General features: G+C 38.7%; 1 non-coding gene across 1 annotated transcript; it reads right to left on the reverse strand.

Annotated features, from left to right (window-relative positions):
• Positions 1 to 6,064: 6,064 nt before the first annotated feature.
• LOC111723691 lies at positions 6,065 to 6,171 on the reverse strand. The gene has a single exon (XR_002772185.1). It is a non-coding gene; the product is annotated as a U6 spliceosomal RNA (small nuclear RNA).
• Positions 6,172 to 6,875: the final 704 nt, after the last annotated feature.

The following is a 6,875-nucleotide window of genomic DNA, read 5'->3' on the forward strand; positions in this document are numbered from 1 at the left end:
TGGCTATTTTTTGGTTGCAGCTGTCATTGTTGTTTGGCAGGCCCGGGCTGGATTCGAACCTGCCACCTTAGGTATATGTGGCTGGTGCGTTAGCCACTTGAGCCACAGGCACTGAGCCTGCAATAATTTTCCTACTGGGCCACTGTACTCTCTTATTTGCCCCGCAGTTTTGTGTATTCATCACACATTAGCCAATAACCTTTCATTAAACAAAGAAAAACAATCAGATCATGAGACTCCTCTGCTTAAAAGCTCTTTGTGTAATTCCATTTCATTTACACTGAATACAAATTATCTGATGGCCTAGAAGGAGCACCATAATCTTCTTCAAATTTTCCTGCCTTCGTCACTGTGCTTAAGCCACATACTTCTTTCCATTAACAAAGCCACCAAGCTCCATCCCGCTATAGGGCCTTTGCTCTTCCCTGCAACATTACAAATTCTTGTAATTTAAAAATTTTTTTTTGAGACAGAATCTCATTCTGTTTCTCTGGGTAGAGAGCAAACACCTCAGTCTAGCTCACAGCCACCTCAAACTCTTGGGCTCAAGTAATCTTCTTGCCTCAGCCTCCTGAGCAGCTGGGACTACACAAAGCACTGCTAGTTTTCTATTTTTAGTAAAGACAGGGTCTCACTCTTAGACTGGTCTGAAACTTCTAAGCTCAAGCAAATTCACCCACCTTGGCCTTCCAGAGTGATAGAAATACAGGTGTGAGCCACTGGCCCCAGCCTCCCTTTTAAACCCATATTGTAAGATCACATTTTCTTATGATTTCGATTTAACCTTATCCTATAAATTTATGTACAATTCAAAATCTTCTCCCCACACTTACTCCTCTTGGTATGCCTTAAACATCTAACATCGAATTTTGCATATTCAGTAGTTATTAAATATTTCTTTTGAAATATTTCCCAATGTGTAGTTATCAGTGAGTTAAGGAACATTTTAATATCATTGTAAAGTCACCACAGTTTGAATAATTGTGTTTCTGTCCTCAACTTACTATTTTAAAATATGGGATAGGGGAAAAATTAGTATCTGCTGATTAACACATTGGCAAACACATGTTATAAATAATGCAATTTTTTTTTGTGCACACATCTGCCTTCTGGTGACGAGTTGGCCATGGTGATTTTACTGGCAGTGCATTTCTACAATATATAGCAGACATTTTAAAGAGATAAATGGAAGTTTGCCATATAGGATGCCAAATTCGAAAACCTCCATCTTTATTGGATTAAAAAGAATAGAAGGAAAAGACAGAAACATATATCAGTTTACAATTGTACTTGGTATTCAGAGAAAACGCCTCTGCTTAGGCATGTTAATATTTCAGTCAGACTTGAAATACTACTATTGCTATTCCAGTTCCTTTATTTTAAAGAATTAAATTTACTAGGAAAGAGAAAGGCAGGCAGAGTCAGGAAAGGACGTGTGTTGATTGAATGGTTAGTGTATGCGCAGGCACCCTGCTAAGATCTTTACATGCATTTTTATTTCACCCTCAGAACATTCCCACGTGGTAGGTAATTTTATCCCCAGTTTACTAAATCAGAAGCACAACACAGTGCCCACGAATTCAGTTATTAAATGACAGAGCCAAGATTTGCACTGATGCATTGATTAAACTCTTCACCAAATACAGATATCTTAAGATTTTGGATTAAGGGTCAAATGCTATGTTTAGTAATATAGAATTTTGAGGCTGTGCATTAAAGCACTCACAAGTTAGTAGAGTAGTCAAATGCCCACAAATGATAAAATATTAAGAAAAATCCAATATGACCACAAGGGGCTTAGAAATGCAATGCTAAAATACCTGAATTTAGATTTGGATGTGGATAAGTTATTCACAAACTGAGTGCAGAAAGAAATACTATGAAGGGCAAAATACCAATAAACAGTACATTAATAAATAAAACGTCTATGGGCAGCCGACGCTTAAGAGCCCGCCAAGAGCCTCTGAGGGCCGGAGTGAAATGCATTCTAAAATTGCTCCACCAGGGCATGGGGCTGCTGAAGTATTAATTTTATTAATTTTACCCACTCCTGCCTCTCACAGTTTGAGGGTCGTCTATGGGGGTGTGATATCCTTAACATATTAGGGCTTCCCTGCACTAGAAGCCTTGCCCGAGGGACAGTCCTCAGGCAGGGAAGCAGAGCTGCGTGGGCTAGTGGTGAGAAAGTGTCAGACTGCGCAGGCATGCGCACATGCACCGCACGGGTCCCCAGCTCAGAAGGGAAACTGGCTGAGCAACAACACGATCAGCTGTGGCGGGGATGTAAAGGAGAGAGCGTTTAAGTAATAGTGATGGAATCGGGGCAGCAGTTACAAATAGGATGACATTTTAACTGGCTTTGAGGGATACATGGAATTTAACTCAGCCAGGTATGCCCACAGGTAAGGAAGAGAGGCAGAAAGTGGAATTGAACTTTGCTTAATTTCAGCCTCGCTTGGCTACCCAGTTTTAAATTTCAGACCTTCTTTCCCACATCCCCCATCACAGTCCTGACCCCTTCCTTACTCAATTTACTTGATTTCTATAGAAATTTCTAGCACATAATATAATTTACTCATTTGTTATATTGATTGTCCACTGTCTTTACCACTAACCTGCATCATAATACAAGTTCCAGAAGGGCAGGAATGTTCATCTGTTTTGTTCACTAATGTATCCTTAGTGCCTAGAACAGTGCCTGACACTTCAAGGATGTTCAATAAATATTTGTTGAATGAAAAAGTAAAGTTAATCACTAACCTCTTGAGTTATCAGATGTCTATCAATATTTAATGAAAATAAAGATCTAAAAAGAGAAGGAAGCATAAGAAAAATATTAATGAATTCAGTTTGGTGTCAGTTGAATCTGAGGTGCCTATGAGACATCCAGGCATGTCACAACACCCTGGTAAGGAAGAGCGGGGACTCAGTGATTTGTTGGCACTCTGCGTTTTGCTATTTAACTTGATATTCAGCATCATATATTTGGTATGATTTCAAGGAACTTTTTTCTCGGTAAATTATCTATATTTATAGTATTAATATACTCTGGCGGGCATAATAATCTCACATTTTTCTGGCATCATCTATCCTCAAGGGCCTCTAGGCATCTGTGGTGAAGTTATTTTTCTTATAGTTTTGCATTTACTTCTTTAAGCTGAGAGCATCTGTTACAGGAGCTGATTCTGCTTAGCAGCTCCCACTCACTCAACAGTGTTCAGTACATCACTACCAGACTCAGAAACCCGCTTTCCCTAGCACTCATTCTTCTTTCTGAGCTGGCGTGTCACAGGATTCTTCCCCACCGCACACCCTGAACGGAACTACAAGACACAAAGTCTTAATAAGAGGATGTTGTCCTTCCTGTCATAGGCAGTCTTAAAAGCAAGATTATCTTCTAACTAGGACTAGCTCTTGGATGATCAGACATTCGAAAGTTTCAAGAGACACCAATGTCTGTTTCTGATATTAATGTCTGTCTGTGTCTGCTTCACCCTGACAAAATGAAATTCACTTCCATAGATGACAATAATTTGGAAATTTTCTAAATTGCATTGATGTTTACCTTTGTGCTGATAATAATTTGTTAGACAAATTAATAGAGCAAAACCATTGTGAATAGAATGCTTAAAGTTTATAACTAATTCAAAGAAGAAATTACTTTCTGGCAACCTCAAGTACTTTGGAAGCATCATTTGCATATAAATGCCTGGCATGATAGGCTAATTCCAATTGTTGTTATTTATTCATTAAACCTGTTTCCCAAAAGCATCCTCTTAAACCACATTTTCACATAGTATCATTTAGGCTCCTTGAAAGTAAAACAAGTGGTTTTTTTTTTCTTTTTAAAATATTTACTAGTTAAGAGTTGTCACTAACTCTGCTTCAACCCAATGAATGGGGTTTGCCAGCAGTATACTCACTAGTCATTAGGACCAGCAGATTAAAATATCAAAAGCCGAATTAAAAATCTCAACATTAATAAGTTCCAGATTTTATACAATTGTTTGAAAAGAAAGAGTAAGCACCCAGTGGATATGTGGAAGTCAGACACAGCAGAGTCCCCTAATCTACAGTACAGTGGGAGGGAGCCCTTGCCCGCTTCCGACTTCAGGAAAAACAAGCCATTGAAGGGACCCTGAGCTTTTAAATGGTGAGGGGTAAGCATATAAAAAGTTGCCACTTTTGAGGACTTTCTCCAAGTGTCTCATTTTCTGATCACTGATATTTTCCTTGCTCATATTGGTTGTTCTCTGCAAGGTGTGGGAGAAGATTGAGTCCCAGAAATGCTGGAATTGGGTTGACATGCTGGAGCAATAACTTCTCTTCATATATATTTTCAAACCATTCCTTCATTTTCATTTACCCTCGTTGACTTTGTCGCTTCTGACCTTTTGTTTTATCTGATGTCTTTAGGCCTTTCCAGAGGGCTATGGAGAAAAAAGCTCACCTTGCTTCTCGTAGTATTTCTCTGTAAGCTTTTAGATTTACATTTCTTCTTTCTGCTAAGTCAGATACCCCGCCAATATCACTTTCTATGGTCATATGTTTGAGTTTGGAGTTACAGACATCATACATTTTCCAGATACATGTTTAGGTTACGTGTCTTGTTCTCCTTGTTGTTCACGGGTGATTTTCCATAGAAAAAGGAAACTGAAACCTGAAGTTGAAACACCATTTCCTAAGCATATCTGAAGTTAATTAAAGCAGAAATATCCCTAGGAAGGGACAAAAATAAGATTTTTAATAGCTACTAAAGGTATTTATGTGTTAGAAAAAATAATGTCTCAAAAATAATGTTTCAATCTCCAAAGATGTGTCTATGTCCAAATTCTAATCCCCAGAACTGTGAACAAGTACGTGGCCAAAGGGACTTTAGAGATATGATGTTAAGAATCTTCAGAGGGAAGATTATCTTGAATTATACAAGTGAACTAAATGTAATCACAAGGGTCATTATAAGGGGAAAAGAGAGGCCGGAGGGGTAACAGAAGGGGATGACCTGAAGGAGAGGGCAGGGAGGAGCAAGATTGAAGAAGCCAGACTTCCAGTGTTGAAGATGAAGGAATGGCCACCAAGTCCAGGAATGCAGGTGCCCTCTAGAAGTTGTCTTTGACCATCAGATCACCACAGAACACTTTTGAGCCAGGAAAGGACCACCTTGCCTCTCCCCTTCAATCGGGAAGTAAATGCCTTCCTCGAAGCCCTAGCTCTCCAAGCACCTCATGAGCCAGAAACAGGTCACGTGGCTTTATCAACCACCAACAGAGGGAAGTATTCAGCTTAGACTAATCACGCTTAATTTTGTTAATTTAGCATGCTCCCTGCTAAATAAAGCCAAGCCTCTTTAAAGAAAGGGAGGGAAAAAAGTGTTGGTTAGTAGGCAACCAACATCTGCTGCATCCAGAAATAATGAAATAGCAAGATAGTAGTTTTCTTTCAGATTTTTAAAGAGTGAATGAGAGAGAGAGAAATAGAGAGAGAAAAAAAGAAATGCTTCAATAGTTAAATAGTGATTTGCATCTCTTTGTTTTTAGGAATGTTCTTGCTCTGAAAGAGGTTTTTATATTGCTAGAAAATATGTAAAATATGTGTTTTTAATTCCTAATAAGAATATTTGCATAGAACTATAGAGGACTAGATAAAGATAGTAATACTCTTTTTTAGGTTTAGCCATGAGAAAGGACTCATGCACACACCAGATTTAGATCTCGGCTCACCTAAATAGATACCACCATTTATGGCATGTATGATAAAGAATAGGTGTGATAATTACTTGATTCCCAGATCACCAGTCCTGTACTTTGCACTTGCTTTAGAAGCATCGCCTAGCACACGTTTTCCACATGACTAGTCCTGATTTTGTATTTGCTTTAGAAGCATCGCATCCTGATTTGTGTTTGTGAATATTGATACAATCTGCCCATTTAATGTCAACACAGCAATTAGAAGCAATGGCCGATGGCATCTAAATAAATGATAGATAGAGCCCAATAAAAAGGGGAGAGACAATCATGGCCTTTAAAAACTTTAGTTTCAATTGTGGCACAGCCTCTGTATAATGGTTTCTATGGAACGCTTCACAAATTTGCATGTCATCCTTGCGCAGGGGCCATGCTAATCTTCTCTGTATCGTTCCAATTTTAGTATATGTGCTGCCGAAGCGAGCACTATCATGGTTTCTTTATTTGGCCCTAAGCTGAAACTCAATTTTTGTTTCTCAGCAAAATGCTATCTTGTTAATTATTTTACTTTCATGTAAAATATTGGACATATTAAACATTTTTGCACATGGATTGTAAGTAACAATAAAAAACCACTACCACAAAAAGTTAAGTTTCTTATAGCAAGTTAACAGTAAAGTCCAGAAATGTCTGTTAGCTACATACATACAATCTCTTTTTTTTTGAGACAGAGGCTCACTATCTCGCCCTTAGTAGAGTGCTGTGGTGTCACAGATCAGAGCAACCTAAAACTCTTGGGCTTAAATGATTCCCTTGCCTCAGCCTCTCAAGGAGTTGGGACTCCAGGCCCCAGACGCAGCACCTGGCTATTTTTTCATTGCAGTTGTCATTGCTGTTTAGCTGGCCCAGGCCAGGTTTGAACCCACCAGCCTGGGTGTATGTGGCTGGCACCATAACCATGTGCTACAGGCACCGCCCGTAATCATTTCTGTCTTCTTGCACACTTCTTTTGGGTTTGTCTACTCTAGAATTTACACTGATAATGAACTTTTGAATTCTGATTTGATATGACACGGGGCATATTTGAAAGGTTTTTTTTTTTTTTTAATCAAAATAACTGGAGATACAATTTTAAATACAGCTCACCAATACAGCTGTCTTTAATCTCTGGGGATAAAGAGTGACAAATGA

Source organism: Otolemur garnettii, unplaced genomic scaffold (assembly GCF_000181295.1).
Source record: "Otolemur garnettii isolate 467f Iridium unplaced genomic scaffold, OtoGar3 scaffold00014, whole genome shotgun sequence".
NCBI lineage: Eukaryota > Metazoa > Chordata > Mammalia > Primates > Galagidae > Otolemur > Otolemur garnettii.